At 44.1% G+C, this 20,175-nt stretch overlaps 1 non-coding gene across 1 annotated transcript; it reads left to right on the forward strand.

The window, feature by feature from the left end:
• Positions 1-1,326: 1,326 nt before the first annotated feature.
• Trnas-uga (transfer RNA serine (anticodon UGA)) lies at positions 1,327-1,400 on the forward strand. Its single transcript has one exon. It is a non-coding gene; the product is annotated as a tRNA-Ser (tRNA).
• The last annotated feature ends 18,775 nt before the right edge of the window (positions 1,401-20,175 follow it).

Here is a 20,175-nt window from a genome sequence, read left to right on the forward strand (position 1 = left end):
AGGATTATACTTCGTAAACTAGAAAAATCTTGGATGCAACTGAGAGGAACGAAGAAGCGGCACCTCGGAAACCACGCAGGCTGGGTTATTTCCTAGGATTTTTACTCAGAAGTGTACCATTGTACGAGTGTAGGTTTTTCCTCGCAAACTTTCCTCGATGGGCGACAAAAGACTAAAATATGGTTGGTCGGCGTTCGGAATAATCTGTAGGGAGGGAGAATATTCCGTGGCTTCGGGAATATGATTCATTTTCGGAATTACAGTGGTGGGGAGCCAAGCCTTGCTGGGAAGCCAGTGCTGAAGAGATGCGGTCTTCGTTGTGAGCGCCCGTGTGTGACAGACGCTCGATAGCAGCTTTGTTGAGGCAGACAGACTTGCTGTCTTTGCTCTCAGTAGTGTCTCTAGTTAGAACAGTTAGGAACTGTACCGTTGCGAACCTATACGATTCTGGACTTCACCTCTGGGTTGGAAGTCATCGTTGAGTATGCAGCGTTCAGTAATTGAGGGCACTCCTTCTGCCTATACTAACGTTGAGACGTTATCTGAACTTCGTCCTTGTGGCTGGGAGTTCGCTATTCTCGTCTGTAGAACACAGAAAGGAGAAGACAGTATTAGAGTATATTAGTCAGAAGACCGCCTTCTGCCGTCCTAGTGTTTGAAAGAGTTTAATTTTGCAGCTGGAGTTCTTCCATCGATGCAGACGTGTACGAGAACCAGCACGCCGGCGTAACAGACGCAGTACATACTGTGATATCGCAAATTGCTTCTAGCAGTTAGGGCTATAAAGCTAAACAGGGGTGATCACAGAATGAGATGCAGCGGAGTGTGCGCTGATATGAAACTTCCTGGCAGATTAAAACTGTGTGCCCGACCGAGACTCGAACTCGGGACCTTTGCCTTTCGCGGGCAAGTGCTCTACCACTGAGCTACCGAAGCACGACTCACGTCCGGTACTCACAGCTTTACTTCTGCCAGTACCTCGTCTCCTACCTTCCAAACTTTACAGAAGCTCTCCTGCGAACCTTGCAGAACTAGCTCTCCTGAAAGAAAGGATATTGCGGAGACATGGCTTAGCCACAGCCTGGGGGATGTTTCCAGAATGAGATTTTCACTCTGCAGCGGAGGTGCGCTGATATGAAACTTGCTGCAGAGTGAAAATCTCATTCTGGAAACATCCCCCAGGCTGTGGCTAAGCCATGTCTCCGCAATATCCTTTCTTTCAGGAGTGCTAGTTCTGCAAGGTTCTCAGGAGAGCTTCTGTAAAGTTTGGAAGGTAGGAGACGAGGTACTGGCAGAAGTAAAGCTGTGAGTACCGGACGTGAGTCGTGCTTCGGTAGCTCAGTGGTAGAGCACTTGCCCGTGAAAGGCAAAGGTCCCGAGTTCGAGTCTCGGTCGGGCACACAGTTTTAATCTGCCAGGAAGTTTCAGGGGTGATCACGTTAGGTTATTTCCACTGAGGTTCCACACCACCATAGGTCATCTTTGAAAGTAGTGTCTTCTAGTGCTTGTTACGTAGATGATGTCGGTCATTTCGCGTTATTGATTTTAGATCGCTCAGTCATAATAAGGGGCAGAGTTGGGCAATTGATTAGTAATATTACTTACGAAATGTAAATTTCGAAATATAAAGCTTTTTTTAATCTACAATAAATATAAAAGCAGGAACAACGTTTATCATTTAGTAAGATTAGTTGCCTTCATCATTCATTTATGTTTAGATTTTAATTTATAGAATTAAGAGATCCTAAGATCTACTTCAGGGGTTGGTCAGACAGGGCCAAATCTTCAATTTAGCGTTTATAATTTTCCGTTGCGCACATTCATTTTACACCAGACTGGAGTAGCATTTTGGAACCTGGATGTCTGTTGCGGAACGGCGGCTCTTCCTTCTTCAAGACGCGGAAACAGAGAAGGTAGTGACTTTGGATGCTGTGGTCTGAAACGAAGTTGACTTTCTAACTCGTCCAGAAGGTGTTCCCCAACTATGTAAAATAGCCCCTTACAGGATAAATCACTTCCTCCGTGTTACACTGTTGTCAATACACATGATGCCACGTAACGATCTCTAGGCATTCGCCAGAGCCACCACTTCCAACGGATTACCACAGGACATAGCGGGATTCACCACTCCATACCACTCGTTTCCAGTCATTCACTGTCCAGTGGCCCCGCTTTTCACACCACCTGAAGCGTCGCTTAATACTGACTGCAGAAATGTGTGGCTGGTGAGGAACCGCTCGACCACCGCACCCCACTCTTCTTAACTACCTAGCTGGTGGCACTTAGGAATTCACGAGTGATTCCTCCCTCTGATTACATGCGATTTTTCTACAACCATCCTCCGCAATGATCGCCGGTCACTGTCCCTCAGTATATGAGGTCTGACAGGTGTTGGTTTAGCTGTGGTTGGCCCTTAGGGTTTCCACTTAACAATCACGTCGACAAGCGTCAAACGCTGTCGATGTTTCCTGCACTTATCTCATCTAATTTCTTTGTGTGCTTATGTTTAATGTGGTGCCTGTATAGCCATACACTTTGATGTAACATCTACGTAAATGTTTTGTTAATTAATCATGTCACTATAGTAAATGTGTGTATGTACACTACTGGCCTTTAAATTGGCTACACCAAGAAGAAATGCCGATGATAAACGGGTATTCATTGGACACATACATTATACTAGAACTGTCATGTGAGTACATTTTCACGCAATTTGGGTGCATAGATCCTGAGAAATCAGTACCCAGAACAACCACTTCTGGCCGTAATAACGGCCTTGATACGCCTGGGCATTGAGTCAAACAGAGCTTGGATGCCGTGTACAGGTACAGCTGCCCATGCAGCTTCAACACGATACCACAGTTCATCAAGAGTAGTGACTGGCGTATTATGACGAGCCTGTTGCTCGGCCACCATTAATTAGACGTCTTCAGTTGGTGAGAGATCTGGAGAATGTGCTGGCCAGGGCAGCAGTCAAACATTTTCTGTATCCAGAAAAGCCCGAACAGGACCTGCAACATGCGGTCGTGCATTATCCGGTAGAAATGTAGGGTTTCGCAGGGATCGAATGAAGGGTAGAGCCACGGGTCGTAACACATCTGAACTGTAACGTCCACTGTTCAAAGTGCCGTCAGTGCGAACAAGAGGTGATCGACATCTTATCCGCATGGCTGTAACGGATTGTGCAGCCACGTCTCGATCCCTGAGTCAACAGATGGGGACGTTCGCAAGACAACAACCATCTGCACGAACAGTTCGACGACGTTTGCAGCAGCATGGACTATCAGCTCGGAGACCATGGCTGCGGTTATCCTTGACACTGCATCGCAGACAGGAGCGCCTGCGATGGTGTATTCAACGATGAACCTGGGTGCACGAATGGCAACACGTCATTTTTTCGGATGAATCCAGGTTCTGTTTACAGCATCATGATGGTCACATCCGTGTTTGGCGACATCGCGGTGAACGCACATTGGAAGCGTGTATTCGTCATCGCCATGCTGGCGTATTACCCGGTGTGATGATATGGGACGCTATTCGTTACACGTCTCGGTCACCCTCTATCTTTAGTTTTGCAATCAGTAACTGTACCAGAATCGTTATTGTAATTACAGAACAAATAAAGATAAAAACTGACGCATCTGACTTCGTGTTAAAACTGCTTTAAAGTTGATAAGATAATGCCTTTCTGAAATCTTTTCCTGATATTAAGGCTCAGAACTGATACTGATATTACCACAAATACATTCCGACAATCACCGTACCTTACACTGGACATGAATATCGATGATAATTAAATAGGTTGGCTTACCTGTGCGCACGGAGTGCTGGTCTGTCCTGCAATCTGTTACTATTAGGAATACTGCTCTGACTGTACCTGCGATGTGCAATGCAAGACGGTATATTATCACTTTTCATAAAAATACTTCTGCAGCATACAGCTCGCGATGTGCAATGCGACTACACAGACCAATTCATAAAGGGAAAGAATGAAAAACGAGGAACTAAACTTAACGACTGATAAATGAGAACACAGACTCCAAGTTAAATTACGTTTCATTAAACCGTAATAATACACTCTTTCATAAAGTTCTCACAACTCGACAAGTCAGCTAAATATTTCTTAATAATTTTCCTGTGTAAAATTAATTTCCTTGACACTTATTTCAATTATGAGACAAATCCATGTGCTTCACAATAAAATACGCAATGTTCTAACAATAAGAAACTACACAATTACGAATATGTAAAAAAAGTGGATTATCTTAGAAAACTTCCCTTCTGATATTCTTCCATTCATGACATCTCAGTTCCACAAAATTTTTGCTCTGAATAAATTAATACACCCCCCCCCCCTCCCCCCGTGAACCATGGACCTTGCCGTTGGTGGGGAGGCTTGCGTGCCTCAGCGATATAGATAGCCGTACCGTAGGTACAACCACAACGGAGGGGTATCTGTTGAGAGGCCAGACAAACGTGTGGTTCCTGAAGAGGAGCAACAGCCTTTTCAGTAGTTGCAGGGGCAACAGTCTGGATTATTGACTGATCTGGCCTTGTAACAATAACCAAAACGGCCTTGCTGTGCTGGTACTGCGAACGGCTGAAAGCAAGGGGAAACTACAGCCGTAATTTTTCCCGAGGGCATGCAGATTTACTGTATGATTAAATTATGATGGCGTCCTCTTGGGTAAAATATTCCGGAGGTAAAATAGTCCTCCATTCGGATCTCCGGGAGGCGACTACTCAAGAGGATGTCGTTATCAGGAGAAAGAAAACTGGCGTTCTACGGATCGGAGCGTGGAATGTCAGATCCCTTTATCGAGCAGGTAGGTTAGAAAATTTAAAAAGGGAAATGGATAGGTTAGGTTAGGCAGAGCAAAATGCCTCGGACCTTTGGAGGTGACGGAGTCCCACCTCTAACTGACTGACATCGATACGTTAAAGTTAGATATAGTACGAATTAGTGAAGTTCGGTGGCAGGAGGAACAAGACTTCTGGTCAGGTGACTACAGGGTTATAAACACAAAATCAAATAGGGGTAATGCAGAAGTAGGTTTAATAATGAATAGGAAAATAGGAATGCGGGTAAGCTACTACAAACAGGACAGCGAGCGCATTGTTGTGGCCAAGATAGATACGAAGCCCACACCTACTACAGTAGTACAAATTTATATGCCAACTAGCTCTACAGATGACGAAGAAATTGAAGAAATGTATGATGAAATAAAAGAAATTATTCAGATAGTGAAGGGAGACGAAAATTTAATAGTCATGGGCGACTGGAATTCGAGTGTAGGAAAAGGGAGAGAAGGAAACGTAGTAGGTGAATATGAATTGGGGCTAAGAAATGAAAGAGGAAGCCGCCTGGTAGAATTTTGCACAGAGCACAACATAATCATAGCTAACTCTTGGTTTAAGAGTCATGAAAGAAGATTATATACATGGAAAACCCTGGAGATACTAAAAGGTATCAGATAGATTATATAATGGTAAGACAGAGATTTAGGAACCAGGTTTTAAATTGTAAGACATTTCCAGGGGCAGATGTGGACTCTGACCACAATCTATTGGTTAAGACCCGTAGATTAAAAATGAAGACACTGCAAAAAGGTGGGAATTTAAGGAGATGGGACCTGGATAAACTGAAAGTACCAGAGGTTGTACAGAGTTTCAGGGAGAGCATAAGGGAGCAATTGACAGGAATGGGGGAAAGAAATACAGTAGAAGAAGAATGGGTAGCTTTCAGGGATGAATTAGTGAAGGCAGCAGAGGATCAAGTAGGTAAATAGACGAGGGCTAGTAGAAATCCTTCGGTAACAGAAGAAATATTGAATTTAATTGATGAAAGGAGAAAATATAAAAATGCAGTAAATGAAGCAGGCAAAAAGGAATACAAACGTCTCAAAAATGAGATCGGCAGGAAATGCAAAATGGCTAAGCAGGGATGGCTAGAGGACAAATGTAAGGATGTAGAGGCTTATCTCACTAGGGGTAAGATAGATACTGCCTACAGGAATATTAAAGTGAACTTTGGAGATAAGAGAACCACTTGTATGAACATCAAGAGCTCAGGTGTAAACCCAGTTCTAAGCAAAGAAGGGAAAGCAGAAAGGTGGAAGGAGTATATAGGAAATCTACACAAGGGCGATGTACTTGAGGACAATATTATGGAAATGGGAGCGGATGTAGATGAAGATGAAATGGGAGATATGATACTGCGTGAAGAGTTTGACAGAGCACTGAAAGACCTGAGTCGGAACAAGGCCCCCGGAGTAGACAACATTCCATTGGAACTACTGACGGCCTTGGGAGAGCCAGTTCTGTCGAAACTCTACCATCTGGTGAGCAAGATGTATGAAACAAGCGAAATACCCTCAGACTTCAAGAAGAATATAATAATTCCAATCCCAAAGAAAGCAGGTGTTGACAGATGTGAAAATTACCGACCAGTCAGTTTAATAAGCCACAGCTGCAAAATACTAACACGAATTCTTTCCAGACGAATGGAAAAACTAGTAGAAGCCGACCTCAGGGAAGATCAGTTTGGATTCCGTAGAAACACTGGAACACGTGAGGCAATACTGACCTTACGAGCCGGCCGGAGTGGCCGAGCGGTTAAAGGCGCTACAGTCTGGAACCGCACGACCGCTACGGTCGCAGGTTCGAATCCTGCCTCGGGCATTAATGTGTGTGATGTCCTTAGGTTAGTGAGGTTTAAGTAGTTCTAAGTTCTAGGAGACTTATGACCACAGGAGTTAAGTCCCGTAGTGCTCAGAGCCATTTGATTTGACCTTACGACTTATCCTAGAAGAAAGATTAAGGAAAGGCAAACCTATGTTTCTAGCATTTGTAACTTAGAGAAAGCTTTTGACAATGTTGACAGGAATACTCTCTTTCAAATTCTAAATTTGGCAGGGGTAAAATAAAGGGAGCGAAAGGCTATTTACAATTTGTACAGAAACCAGATGGCAGTTATAAGAGTCGAGGGACATGAAAGGGAAGCAGTGGTTGGGAAGGGAGTAAGACAGGGTTGTAGGCTCTCCCCGATGTTATTCAATCTGTACATTGAGCAAGCAGTAAAGGAAACAAAAGAAAAATTCGGAGTAGGTATTAAAATCCATGGAGAAGAAATAAAAACTTTGAGGTTCGCCGATGACATTGTAATTCTGTCAGAGACAGCAAAGGACTTGGAAGAGCAGTTGAATGGAATGGACAGTGTCTTGAAAGAAGGATATAAGATGAACATCAACAAAATCAAAACGAGGATAATGGAATGTAGTCGAATTAGGTCGAGTGATGCTGAGGGAATTAGATTAGGAAATGAGACACTTAAAGTAGTAAAGGAGTTTTGCTATTTGGGGAGCAAAATAACTGATGATCGTCGAAGTAGAGAGGATATAAAATGTAGACTGGTAATGGCAAGGAAAGCGTTTCTCAAGGAGAGAAGTTTGTTAACATCGAGTATAGATTTAAGTGTCAGGAAGTCGTTTCTGAAAGCATTTGTATGGAGTGTAGCCATGTATGGAAGTGAAACGTGGACGATAAATAGTTTAGAGAAGAAGAAAGTGAAAGCTTTCGAAATGTGGTGCTACAGAAGAATGCTGAAGATAAGATGGGTAGATCACATAACTAAAGAGGAAGTATTGAATAGGATTGGGGAGAAGAGAAGTTTGTGGCACAACTTGACCAGAAGAAGGGATCGGTTGGTAGGACATGTTCTGAGGCATCAAGGGTCTCCAATTCAGTATTGGAGGGCAGCGTGGAGGGTAAAAATCGTAGAGGGAGACCAAGAGATGAATACACTAAGCAGATTCAGAAGGTACTGGGAGATGAAGAAGCTTGCACAGGATAGAGTATCATGGCGAGCTGCATCAAACCAGTCTCAGGACTGAAGAGCACAACAACAACAATAACAACAAATTAATACAAAATCCTTTTCAAACAACGTTTCCTCCACTACATTGCAGGCCAGCTTCCATGTTTCTCAAAGCAAGTATGTACTCAGATTGTGTAACAAACACAGACTGCTACTCTCACAAGCTAAAACTAACTAAACTAACCTCTCCGTGGCCTCAGGAACAGGCTAACCGAGAATATGGTTGTATTGATACTATAGAGGTTGAGTACATTTATCAAATCCACAATTTTCTTTACATTTATGATCAAAACATCTTGAAAACCGTAATGGTAAATACGACAGTCCCCTCTCACAGTATTATCTAATAACTGAACTGATAATGATCCTCATGCCTGTAATGAACATCAGCTTTCCGACTCTATTATACAGATAGTGTTATTGACAGTCAATTGTTGAGTAAACGTTTAATATTACTTCTGTGTTTTTCAAATGTTGTCCTGCTAATGCTTCCGGTTGTCAGTTGAAGGAGTCTGATGGTTGGTCCAATATTTCTTGTTAACGAGCTCTGAAAAGAACTGTTTCTGCTATTTAGTTGATATGTCATTGCCAGGAGATCCCATGGATCCTGTTGCTCAATTAGCCACCCAGGAGGCACGTGAACAACATCTCAGGTGCTAAACTTCTAAGTCGATTCGACCTACCACACAAGACGCGGACTACCCTCAACAGAATCCGTACCAGCCATGGCCGATGCACCGGTGCTCTCTTTAAGTGGAAGAAGCTGCCTAATCCAGCCTGTGATTGCGGGGCTCCACATCAGACTGTTCACCACATCGTCAGTGAATGCAACATTCGAGCCTATCACGGTGCTGAAGAGGACTTCCTGCTATCAACTCCAGACGCAGTGCGCTCGAGCAAAGGAATGGATATTCAGTTGTAAAGCCCAACTTAAGTTTCTTTTGTATAAATATGCATATATGTATATGTAATTTAATTTATGACATGTCTGTATTAGCCATACGCCAAATAATAATAAATGTGTTGTATATGTAAATCCACTGGTACAGCGCTAGCTAAAGTTTACTAATTTCTCAAAACTTTTGCAAAACATAATTATCGTATCAATTTAAGTCGAAACCAACAGTTAAATTACTTTATGACTATTGAAAACACTTTGTAAAACTTTGCCTAATTAGGCTGAGGACCGTTTGCTTTTACGTAAATTCAGTTTAGTTATAAATCACAGAACTTTGGTTCAATTTCCGTTTGTCTGTTATTACTTCTACATCTACATCTACATCCATACTCCGCAAGCCACCTGACGGTGTGTGGCGGAGGGTACCTTGAGTACCTCTATCGGTTCTCCCTTCTATTCCAGTCTCGTATTGTTCGTGGAAAGAAGGATTGTCGGTATGCTTCTGTGTGGGCTCTAATCTCTCTGATTTTATCCTCATGGTCTCTTCGTGAGATATACGTAGGAGGGAGCAATATACTGCTTGACTCTTCGGTGAAGGTATGTTCTCGAAACTTTGACAAAAGCCCGTACCGAGCTACTGAGCGTCTCTCCTGCAGAGTCTTCCACTGGAGTTTATCTATCATCTCCGTAACGCTTTCGCGATTACTGAATGATCCTGTAACGAAGCGCGCTGCTCTCCGTTGGATCTTCTCTATCTCTTCTATCAACCCTATCTGGTACGGATCCCACACTGGGGAGCAGTATTCAAGCAGTGGGCGAACAAGTGTACTGTAACCTACTTCTTTTGTTTTCGGATTGCATTGCCTTAGGATTCTTCCAATGAATCTCAGTCTGGCATCTGTTTTGCCGACGATCAACGTTATATGATCATTCCATTTTAAATCATTCCTAATGCCTACTCCCCGATAATTTATGGAATTAACTGCTTCCAGTTGCTGACCTGCTATGTTGTAGCTAAATGATAAGGGACCCTTCTTTCTATATATTCGCAGCACATTACACTTGTCTACATTGAGACTCAATTGCCATTCCCTGCACCATGCGTAAAATTCGCTGCAGATCCTCCTGCATTTCAGTACAAATTTCCATTGGTACAACCTCTCGATATACCACAGCATCATCCGCAAAAAGCCTCAGTGAACTTCCGATGTCATCCACCAGGTCATTTATGTATATTGTGAATAGCAACGGTCCTACGACACTCCTCTGCGGCACACCTGAAATCACTCTTACTTCGGAAGACTTCTCTCCGTTGAGAATAACATGCTGCGTTCTGTTATCTAGGAACTCTTCAATCCAATCACACAATTGGTCTGATAGTCCATAGGCTATTACTTTGCTCATTAAACGACTGTGGGGAACTGTATCGAACGCCTTTCGGAAGTCCAGAAACACGGCATCTACCTGGGAACACGTGTCTATGACCCTCTGAGTCTCGTGGACGAATAGAGCGAGCTGGGTTTCACACGATCGTCTTTTTCGAAACCCATGCTGATTCCTACAGAGTAGATTTCTAGTCTCCAGAAAAGTCATTATACTCGAACATAATACGTGTTCCAAAATTCTACAACTGATCTACGTTGGGGATATAGGTCTATAGTTGTACACATCTGTTCTACGTCCATTCTTGAAAACGGGGATGACCTGTGCCCTTTTCCAGTCCTTTGGAACACTAAGCTCTTCTAGAGACCTACGGTACACCGCTGCAAGAAGGGGGGCAAGTTCCTTCGTGTACTCTGTGCAAATCGAACTAGTATCCCATCAGGTCCAGCGGCCTTTGCTCTTTGGAGCGATTTTAATTGTTTCTCTATCCCTCCATCGTTTATTTCGATATCTATCATTTTGTCATCTGTGCGACAATCTAGAGAAGGAACTACAGTGCAGTCTTCCTCTGTGAAACAGCTTTCGAAAAAGATGTTTAGATTTCGGCGTTTAGTCTGTCATCCTCTGTTCCAGTACCATTTTGGTCACAGAGTGTCACTTCCTTTCAATAAAAATTACGATCATTAGCACTCAGTCACGGTCAAATATAATCTCTTTCGTAGGAGTAATATTATCGGTCGTTTGCTAATTTAGTAGAGCCGGTAGTGTTATGAATTGAAGAAAGGTTAAATTGACTTTGATGGATCTCTTACTCAGGTGACACTCTGTAATTATAGTCCATTTCTGAAGTCACTGGGATCTCCCGACCAAACAATCCTGCTGTTGCTGCTTCTCTGATGAAGATGATGATGATGTCCCATACTCCGAGGAGCGTAGGGGACGATGCGGGAGACCCGCACCGCCGTACTAGGCAAGGTCTTTGTAGAGGTGGTTTGCCATTGCCTTCTTCCTATGGGGATGAATGATGTTGAAGAAGACGACACAACAACACCCAGTCGTCGCAAGGCAGGAAAAATTCCTGACGTCGCCGGGAATCGAACTCGGGACCCCCGCGCGCGGGAAGCCAGAACGCTATCGAAAGACCACGAGCTGTGGACGTTGCTTCTCTACTGACACCAAAAACATATTCCCTGCCTCGTTTCATTCTGGTGGGTTCCACCTATTGTGACACGTAGTGGTCAATTCCACATTGCCGGCCGCAGTGGCCGAGCGGTTCTAGGCGCTTCAACCGTGCGATCGCTACGGTCGCAGGTTCGAATCCTGCCTCGGGCATGGATGTGTGTGATGTCCTTAGGTTAGTTAGGTTTAAGTAGTTCTAAGTTCTAGGGGACTGATGACCTCAGATGTTAAGTCCCATAGTGCTCAGAGCCATTTGAACCAATTCCGCATTACGTAGCGGTGTTGGGGTACTTTTGACCAGACATTGTCTCTGGAGTATAGATTTATGAATGGCAGGAGAGTTTCGCAGCGAGCTCACCGTGGGCCGCAACACGTCCGCGGGCGATGCAGCTGCCTACGCCCCAGGGGTCGGACACACGCGGCTCTTTAGTGGCGATAAATCAGCGGCAAGTGGTGGCCGGCGGTGGTCGCGGTGGGCAGCGGGGGCAGCCGCCGTGGGGACGCGGGACAGACACAGAGGCAGAGGCAGAGGCAGAGGCAGACACAGACACGCACAGGGGACAGGTCAGCGCCAAGGCCGCGACCGCGCGCCAAGGCCGACGCCGACGCCGACGCCGCCGCCGACCTGCCGGACCTCACCTCGCCTCACCGCACCTCACCACTCCTCTCACAGCCCGCTCCGTGCCGCGCTGGACATGCGTCATATCTGGCCTTGCGTGATTTTCGCGAACTTTGCCCGGCATCGACTTCGTAATCTACACCGAAGCGCCAAAGAAACTGCTATACGCATCCGTATTCAAATACAGACATATCTAGACAGGCAGAATACGCGCTGCGGTCGGCAGCGCCTATATAAGAAAACAAGTGTCCGGTGCAGTTGTTAGATCGGTTACTGCTGCTACAGTGGCAGGTTATCAAGATTTAAGTGAGTTTGAACGTGATGTTGTAGTCGGCGGACGAGCGATGGGACACAGCATCTCCGAGGTATCGATGAGGTGGGGATTTTCCCGTGCGACCGTTACACGAGTGTACCATGAATATCAGGAATCCGGTAAAGCATCAATTCCCGAACATCTCTGTGACTGGAAAAAGATCATGCAAGAATGGTACCAATGACGAGTGAATAGAAACGTTCAACGTGACAGAAGTGCAACCCTTCCGCCAATTGCTGCAGATTTCAATGCAGGGCCATTAACCAACGTTTTCCTACGAACCATTCAACGAAATCGAGATGGCCTTTCGGGCCCGAAGACTCACTCGTATGCCGGCCGCGGTGGCCGAGCGGTTCTAGGCGCTTCAGTCCGGAACCGCGCGACTGCTACGGTCGCAGGTTCGATCCTGCCTCGGGCATGGATGTGTGTGATGTCCTTAGGTTGGTTAGGTTTAAGTATTTCTAAGCTCTAGAACACTGATGTCCTCAGATGTTAAGTCCCATAGTGCTCAGACCCATTTGAACCATTTTTGAACCCACTCGTGTACCCTTGACGTCTGCAAGACACAAAGCTTTACGTCTCGCCTGGGCCCGTCAACACCGACATTGGACTGTTGAGGACTGGAAAGACGCCTGTTTGGACGAGTCTCGCTTCAAATTGTATCGAGCGGATAGATGTATACGGGTATGGACACGACCTCAGGAGTTTATTGACCCTGCGTTCAAGCAGGGGACTGATCAATCTGGTGGAGGTTCTGGAATGGTGTAGGGCGTGTGCAATTGGAGTGATATGGGACCCCTGAAACGTCTAGATACGACTCTGAAAGGTGAAACGTAAGCAAGTATCCTGACCGATCACTTGCATGCATTCATGTCCATTGTGCATTCCGACGGACTTGGGCAATTCCAACAGGACAATGTGACACTCCACACGTCCACAATTGCAAAAAACTTCCGCTGGCCACCAAACTCCTCAAACATGAACATTATTGAGCATATGTAGGGTGCCTTGCCACGTGCTGTTCAGAAGAGATCTCCACTATCTCCACCCCTTAGTACTCTTATGGATTAATGGGCAGCCCAGCAGGAATCATGGTGCCAATTCTCTCCAGCACTACTTCAGACGCTGGTCGAGTCCATGCCACCTGGTGTTGCGGCACTTCTGCGCGATCGCGGAGGCCCTACACGATATTAGTTTGTTTGGATCTTCGGTGTATTAGGTTTGTGCATATGTTCGAAGCGTTTTTATTTTCCATGTTGGTTCTCTGGTTACATAAAAATGGGTTTATTTATCGACTGCCATGTTTTTATTTGTAGTTCACTATCTGAATTTACCTATTATCATGTTGTCATTTGGGGATAATGAGTGGAGCTGTGTACGCAAGGAAATGGAGTGCTGAGCGAAGAAATCGGAACATTTCCGACATATTCCAGCAGAGAGGCGACAGCAACGCAGGCAGCCAGAAACACTTGCGCCGTGCTTGTAAATAATGCCACTGGACAGCGCACGGTAGAATAATGGTTATCTCGTTTTAAGGACGCTCGTTTTGACGTTAGTGACTCTCCATATCAAGGAACATCTTCGCGGCTTGATGAAGATCGTTTCCATTAAGCGACAATGGTCCACGTCAATGTGCCCGAAAACTGGCAAATTTGAGACTATGCATGCAGCTGAGAAGGTTAAAAAATCGGGTGTATGGGTACCGCATACTCTTAGCCAAAAATCACAAAACTTTGATTGTGGCTATATGTGCATCTCTGATTGCTCGTCATCAATTGTCTCGTGAACAACAGCGACCATTCCTATCCTGTATTGTTACTGTCACGAGAAATGATGTATTTATGCTACCGTAAGTAAAAGAAAGGAACGGTTCACCCCATACAAAGCAGCAACCTGCGTGCATCCACACAAAAAAAAAACGTTATGCCACGGTGTGGTGTACCACGATTTGCTTCCCAGAGGTGTAACCATCATTGCTGACATTTATTGTAAAAAATCTCAGACGTCTTGCAGACACAATCGAAGACCAACGACCAGGAAGACTCCTTGAAGTGATGCTACTCCACGATAACGCCTGCCCGCATTCTGCTAGACTGACAAAAACCACTATACAGGAATAGGCTAGGAAAGTCGTTCAGCAGCAACCTTATTCATCTGATATTGCGTCCTCAGATTTTCACCTTTTCCGCTCTCTAGCGAAGAATGTTAAAGGAACTTCCTCTCTGTATGAAAATGCTCTCCGAATATGACTTTACGAGTTCTTGGGTTCAAACCACGTGATTTCTACAGTCGTTGAATAGAAAAGTTACCCCAGAATTAGCAGACTATTGTAAATGGCGAATGAAAATATGTTATTGATGACTAAAATTTCGGTTATGTGTGTCTGTTGTGTTTATTAAATTTGTGGCTAAACGCTACGCACTTGTGCATCTACCTAATACCTGTTCAGAAATGTAATTCGTCGACCTTTTGATTGGTTCTATGCGTCCCTCTACAGTTTTTCCTCTTTGAAAGTCGTCAGTGTTTGTCCAGCCCTACGAAGTTCAGCAGCTGAAATAGACTAGAGGCCGTGCAAGAATGGACTCATCCACATGGTATGCAGGAGACCTGTGAAGTTTGGATAGTGCTGGAAAGAGTTGTTCGCGGAATTGAGGTTGTGAATGCATGTCGTGAATCGTGCCTGGAAAGCGGAGTTGGCATGAGCGCTGCTCTCGATATACAAGATCCCAGGTTCGAGTCGCGGTCCCACACAGGGTTTTAATCTACCGGCATGTCACATACTGGACTGTGTTGTTGCGATAGCTGCCTGTACCATGTCAATATTTCTACGCGAGCAGTCTTGAATAATAGCTACCTAAAAAGTGAAGTGGAGCGGTGGTTAGCACAGTGGACTCTCATTCGGGAGGACGACGGTTCAGATCCGCGTCCGACCTTCCTCATTTCAGTTTTTCGTGATTTCCCTAAATCGCTCCAGGAAAACGCCGGAAAGTTTCCTTTGAAAGGGCACTGCCGATTTCCTTCCACTTGCTTGAACCAATCCGTTCCTGTGCTCGGCCTCTAACACTCTATCTGTCGTCGAGCAGTTCGAACCTAATCTTCCTTCCTGCATCTGAATAGTAGCAAATCTCCTAGGTACATGTTGTGAGAGTATCTGATAATTCAGTATAGTTTGTCGAGACGCTGAGAATCGGATCATTTACTCATAGTTACCAAGACGCGAAGTATCGCGTATTTCATGTACGGATGTGATTCTGTCAATATAATCGTTTTGCCACAGTCGTATACTCTGTCGTAGATGTATCAATCAGGCAAATCTGTGTAAAAAATCACTGTTATGTCTTATGTTTACTGGATGTATACATCGTTTTAGGATTGTTTACGAAGCAGTCTATTCCAGTTACGATTTTCCACATTTTTACCAAATATCCGTGCTACAGTGCTGTCAGTAATGTTCACATTATGAACTTGAAAATTTAGTAGAAGCGTTTGTAAAACTAATTGCTGAATCTAATATAATTAAAAATACTGCAAATAATGTAATTACAGAAAAATATAAAAAGTTGTAGAATTAAAATATTAATTTCTTTGTTGAATCCCATCTCTTGACACGCGGGATTAGCCGAGCGGTCTAGGGCGCTGCAGTCATGGACTGTGCGGTTCGTCCCGGCGGAGGTTCGAGTCCTCCTTCGGGCATGGGCGCGTGTGTGTGTGTGTTTGTCCTTATGATAATTTAGGTTAAGTAGCGTGTAAGCTTAGGGACTGATGACCTTAGCAGCTAAGTCCCATAAGATTTGACACACATTTTAAGTTTTTTTCCATCTCTTTTTCTTGGCGCCGCCATCACTACAAAGTATTACTCTAAACATGAGATCCAAGTGGAACCTCGTTGTGAGAAGTTCATTGGAAGAGGATTAATGGAATGAAGATCTTTTATAACAGCAACAAGATGCCCTATTTAAACTTTCTTTTACACATAATTCACGAGCTGCTAACAAGATGTTCTAATTAAATTATCTTTTATACATAATTCACGGTGTGGCAAATAATAAAATAAATTGGTCCTGAATATGTTTTTAAATTTTAATTTCTATGTTATCTGAATGCCTGAATTTAATATTTAAATTTGACTGATTCACTGTAGCACCAGGGAAGTAGAGGCGTATTTCGGCAAAGACTATGCCTTTGCAGATTAAGAAGATAAGCGTATATTTGGTTTTGCAGTTGTAGTTGACATGTATCTAATTTAAAGCAGATTAATTGCATAGAAGTTAAATCAATAAAGGAATTGTTGCTGAATTATGTAGCAAGTTGAATATGCCAACACCTGTAGTCTGCCAAGAACAACATACACACGCCCAGAAGTTCTCTGTTCTCTGCTAAGTGACCTGGATCACTTAGAAATATTTGTTCCTGTTCTTCGATTTTTCGGTTAACCAGGAAAGAAGCGAAAACAGCAGCCCTCCCATGCTGTATTTTTAATATAACAGTATCACTCTTGATTTTTCACTTTTCCTACTCTCATCTAAGACGACGAACAAATAAATAATTTTTTTCCTGTGTACAGTAACGTCTCACCTTTTTCATCAGTTACATTCTTAATACTACAACTGTTCCTAGTTCTTAGCGTGAATGTTAGACGAAAAATGTTTTTAAGACTGATGCAGAAATTTACTTCATATATTTATTGGTTTAATTTACACTCTTCATAAGCCATTTCAAATTCACTGCTAAATAAACGCCTCCTTTAAATGTTTCCATACGTTACAGTCGTCAGCTTTAGGCTCCTGTGTTTTCTGTCGTCATCTACGCATGGTTCATTCAGTCGTCACCTCAGTCTTTCTTATGTCCATTAATAATCGGAAATGAAACTATGTCTTCTACATTAGTTTGTTTGTTGGTCCACTGGTTTGAATTTCTGTCCCTCCTATCAGTTCCCAAAATACAAGACTCAAGAGTTCGTAGACGACCTTTAGTGTTTTAATGTTTTTTTTTGTATCGCAAGTCTGTCTCACTGTTATAAGACTGTTATAAGACAAAGACTGTTATAAGACAAAACTATTAAGTGAGCCGTGTCGGATCGTTTTCCGTGCTGTTATAACTTTTCTTACTGGCCCAATCCGTTTTCCTGTCACGCCACCAGCTGGCGCTTTCAGTCTTCTTGTAACTGTCTCTTTGCTCAGGAAGGAATTGGCTGCAGCTTGTTGACGGACGGTAATGCACTAACCTTATTTTTGGGTAAGGTGGTCCAGTTTATGGATTGTGGCTTATGTGCTCCGGTGCTGGACTTGCTCCAGTTAGGCTGCTTTGGCCACTGTTCTCCCTCACTCCATAATTAAGTTAATAAATTCGCCCCCTTCTCTGTATGAGCTCTCTTTATGGGCGACATATTTGAGTATATTTGAATTGTGCTTTCGTTTTTATTGCAGTTTGTTCAGCATTTCGCTGATTTTTGTCATTATCGCTTGGGTGTAAAATTAATTTGGTTTTAATGTTTCTAGGGCATCACATATATTTTTGACCACTGAGGTTGAATACCGAGCCTGACCTTTAAGGTGGCAAGTGATCGCTTGTTCAACTTGTGAATGAATTATAACAATGGCCACCTTCCTTATTTGAAGTTCACTACCTAATGAGTGGTTCTCACATTGTTATGGTAATGTTCTTTCACAACTGTAGAGAAGTCACAGCTGCCTTGTTGAAACTTTACGTGTGCCTAAAGGGCATAACAAGTACAACGAATTTAAAAAGGCATTACTGTTCCTATAAAAAATGCAACTGCTTAAAAAAAACTTGCCTTAAACTTCCTGTTCTGCAGGGCTACTTTATTTTAAGTTCGAACTTTCTGGTTGGTAGCCCTGAAATCAATCTCAAAGAGTTACTATTGATTTGTATGTAACTAATTTTTTAAATATATCTTGTTAAATAAAGGATTATTAACTATGGTGAAGCAAGAAATAGCTTTCCGTAAACTCTGCCAGTAACTCCCTCCCGCACGTAAAGTTGTTGTTGTATCCTGTGGGGGTCCACTGAGATCTCAGCGTTAAACATTGATTCTGATTTTTGTCATCCCCCATTTACTATTTGCGAGACGAATTGATTGGTAGCTCTTGAAATTGCAAAAGGACGAACAGAGACGGAAACAGTGAGAAACTGCTATTTTTTGCTGATACCCTTGATGCGAGAACGTCCCCAAAAACTTAAAAATAAATTGCTCTATAGGGCTCGCCAGATTTCCTACTGGCGTTGTAAAGCAGCTTTACAAGTTTGGGTAACCAAACGCTGTAACAAGTGGTCAGTATAATAAATTGGTGACGACAGGTGATTTTTTCCAGTGCTGCAAAAAGCTCAAGATTGACAGGATCCAAATACGGAGACAGCTAGGAAGTGGCCGAACACTGGCGTTCCTCAAATTCCACAGAGGAAGAGGGATACTAATCACAGGATTTCTAGAAGATTATTATTAATATTTCCACGTCTCTCTATTTGTCTAACCCATCATTGTACACACATCAAAAAAGTTTTGCATCACCCCAGTTCCCAGAACTCCTAAAGATAGACGTTGACTGTGGATATTGTATCACAGACATTGCCTCTTTGACTGTTCAGAGATGTCACTAAACCCGCCCAAAGATGTAAAGAATCATGCATGAGTAGCGCCTATTAGACGGAGGTTGTCCGACAGCCGATCAGTTCCAGTCATTCCAGCAGGAAGGAGGTACACGGCTCGTGTTATTTGTAGTTCAACCATGCCTAGACGGTCAATACCGCGGTTCGATCGCGTCTGCACTCTTACTTTGTGCCAGGAAGGGCTCTCAACAAGGAAAGTGTCCAGGCTTCTCGAAGTGAACCAAAGAGGTGTTCGGCCATGGGGGAGGTACAGAGAGACAGGAACTGTCGATGACATGCCTCGCTCAGGCCGCCCAAGGGCTACTACTGCAGTGGATGACCGCCACCTACGGATTATGGCTCGGAGGAACCCTGACAGCAACGCCACCATGTTGAATAATGCTTTTCGTTCAGCCACAGAATGTTGTGTTACGACACAAAGTTTGCGCAGTAGGCTGTATGATGCACCACTTCACTCCCAGCGACCATGGCGAGGTCCACTTTTGCAACCACGACACCATGCAGCGCGATACAGAAGGGCCCAACAACATGCCCAATGGACCGCTCAGGATTAGCATAACGTTCTCTTCACCGACGAGTGTCGCTTATATCTTCAACCAGACAATCGTCGAAGACCTGTTTGGAGGCAAACCGATCAGACTAAACGCCTTAGGTACACTGTCCAGAAAGCGCAGCAAAGTGGAGGTTACCTAATGTTTTGGGCGGCATTATGTGGCACCGATGTACGCCGATGGTGGTCATGGAAGGCACCGTAACGGCTGTACGATGCGCGAATGCCATCCTCCGAGCGATAATGCAACCATATCGGCAGCATAATGGCGAGGCATTCGTCTTCATAGACGACAATTCGCGCCCCCATCGAGTACATCTTGTGAATGACTTCCTTCACGATAACAACATCGCTCGACTATAAATGTTTCAAATGGCTCTGAGCACTATGGGACTCAACTGCTGTGGTCATAAGTCCCCTAGAACTTAGAACTGCTTAAACCTAACTAACCTAAGGACATCACACACATCCATGCCCGAGGCAGGATTCGAACCTGCGACCGTAGCGGTCGTGCGGTTCCAGACTGTAGCGCCTTTAACCGCTCGGCCACTCCGGCCGTCTCACTCGACTGTAGTGGTCAGCATGTTCTCCAGACATGAACCCTGTCGCACATCCGTGGGATAGATTGAAAAGGGCTGTTTATGGACGACGTGACCCACCAACCACTCTGAGAGATCTACGCTGAACCGCCGTTGAGAAGTGGGACAATCTGGACCAGCAGTGCCTTGAA

Source organism: Schistocerca cancellata, chromosome 3 (genome assembly GCF_023864275.1).
Source record: "Schistocerca cancellata isolate TAMUIC-IGC-003103 chromosome 3, iqSchCanc2.1, whole genome shotgun sequence".
Taxonomy (NCBI): domain Eukaryota; kingdom Metazoa; phylum Arthropoda; class Insecta; order Orthoptera; family Acrididae; genus Schistocerca; species Schistocerca cancellata.